This window comes from Vitis vinifera, chromosome 6, assembly GCF_030704535.1.
Source record: "Vitis vinifera cultivar Pinot Noir 40024 chromosome 6, ASM3070453v1".
Taxonomy (NCBI): domain Eukaryota; kingdom Viridiplantae; phylum Streptophyta; class Magnoliopsida; order Vitales; family Vitaceae; genus Vitis; species Vitis vinifera.
The window spans coordinates 16,388,737-16,391,213 of NC_081810.1; the positions used below are offsets into that span (position 1 = coordinate 16,388,737).

General features: G+C 32.2%; 1 pseudogene; it reads left to right on the forward strand.

Moving 5' to 3' along the window:
• Positions 1 to 846: 846 nt before the first annotated feature.
• On the forward strand, positions 847 to 1,992 carry LOC132253948 (photosystem II protein D1-like; annotated as a pseudogene).
• Positions 1,993 to 2,477: the final 485 nt, after the last annotated feature.

The following is a 2,477-nucleotide window of genomic DNA, read 5'->3' on the forward strand; positions in this document are numbered from 1 at the left end:
AAGGCATCCCATTAGTAAGTCCTCCTGAGCAGATTCATCATATTATGATATTATCGACCAATTTGTGCGTATATGCAGAAATATTTCTCATTATCATAGTGGATCCTAAAAAAAAAAAAGAATTTGTATTGAATCAAATATATACTTCGACTTTCTTATGCCCAAATTTTAGCTCGTAAACACAAAAGTATTGCATGTGCTTTTTTGAAAAGATTAAGATCGGAACTTTTGGAAGAATTCCTTATAGAGGAAAAACAAGCTCTTTCTTTAATCTCACCAAGAGTTTCTTTTACTTCGCGAAGCTTATATAGGGGACATTTTTGGTAGTTTGATATTATATGTATCAATGATCTAGCCAATCATGAATAATTGGTTATGAAACCATGTAAATATAAATTATCCCTAAATGATAAATAAATAAAAAAAAAGCATTCATTTCTATTCTAAAATGTTCATGCATGAAATGTTCATGCAATAAGGGTTGAATTAACTGAGTAATCAACTTTCTTAGAGTCACGTCTAGGGGAGGAACTGGGTTTTAAATGTATACATAGGGAAATCAGTGTGCAATGAAAAAAGCAAGCATGACTTGGGGATGGATTTTTTACTTTTTTTTAACAAGGAAATTATCTACTCTATCCAACAAGTTCCGGGTAACCCATTATCATATCAAAATCATGTGTATATAAATCTGTATTATCTTTTTGTAACTTACTTTATTCATCCATCAATAAATTATGATGGATCTAGATAGATAATAGATATATCAATGGATGTTGATATTGGTTGACACAGGCATATAAGTCATGTTACACTGTTGAATAACAAGCCTTTAATTATCTATTTCTATTTTTAGATAATTCGTGTGCTTGGGAGTCCTTGATGATTAAATAAACTAAGATTTTACCATGACTGTAATTTTAGAGAGACACGAAAGCAAAAGCCTATGGGATCGCTTTTGTAACTAGATAACTAGCACTGAAAACTGTTTTTACATTGGATGGTTTGGTGTTTTGATGATCCCAACCTTATTGACCGCAACTTCTATATTTATTATCGTCTTCATTACTGCCCCTCCAGTAGATATTGATGGTATTCGTGAACCTATATTTGGATCTCTACTTTATGGAAACAATATTATCTCTGGTGCCATTATTCCTACTTCTATAGCTATAGGTTTACACTTTTACCCAATATGGGAAGCAACATCCGTTGATGAATGGTTATACAATGGTGGCCCTTATGAGCTAATTGTTCTACACTACTTACTTGGTGTAACTTTTTACATGGGTCGTGAGTGGGAACTTAGTTTCCATCTAGGTATGCACCATTGGATTGTTGTTGCATATTTAGCTCCTATTGCAGCTACTACTGTTGTTTTCTTAATCTACCCAATTGGTTAAGGAAGCTTTTCTGATGGTATGCCTCTAGGAATCTCTGGTACTTTCAACTTCATGATTGTATTCTAGGCTGAGCACAACATCTTTATGCACTCATTCCACATGTTGGCATAGTTGGTGTATTTGGTGGTTCCCTATTCAGTGTTATGCATGGTTCATTGGTACCCTCTAGTTTGATTAGGGAAACCATAGAAAATGAATCTGCGAATGTAGGTTACACATTTGGTCAAGATGAAGAAACTTATAATATTGCGACTGCTCATGGTTATTTTGGTTGATTGATTTTCCAATATGCTATATTCAATAATTCTCGTTCTTTACATTTCTTCCTAGCTGCTTGGCCTATAGTAGGTATCTGGTTCATTGCTTTAGGTATCAACACTCTGACTTTCTACCTAAATGGTTTCAATTTCAACCAATCTATAGTTGATAGCCAAGGTTGTGTAATTAATACTTAGGCTAATATCATAAATTGTGCTAACCTTGGTACGGAAGTTATGCATGAACGTAATGCTCATAATTTCCCTTTAGATCTAGCTGCTATTGAAGCTCCATCTATAAATGGATAAGATTTTCGTCTTAGTGTATACGAGTTTTTTAATGTAAAGGAGCAATTACCAATTTCCTCTTTTATCGAGAGGGATGATATTGCTCCTTTATTTAGTAGTCTTTTATTTATCTTAGTAGTCTTTTACTTTTACTTTTCTAAGTTTTTTTTTATTTTTTTTATTTCAACTAAAACTAAAATAGTAATAAAAAGTATTCTTATAGGTTCGTTTATGATTGAGTATCATACTTTGGTTTTGTTGTTTAATACCTTAATCTAAAAGTAAGATAATAAAAAAAACATGATGAATGGTGGAAATTAAATCTTTTTCAATTTTTTATTTCTTTTAATGTGAAGAGTAAAAGGGCAGATGTAGCCAAGTGGATCAAGGCAGTGGATTGTGAATCCACCATGCGCGGGTTCAATTCCCGTTGTTCACCTATAACTAAACTAAAATGCTTTGCTATAAAAGGATTTTTTATTTTTTATTTTAGTGAATGTGTCACATTTAATTACTCTTTTTTTTTTTT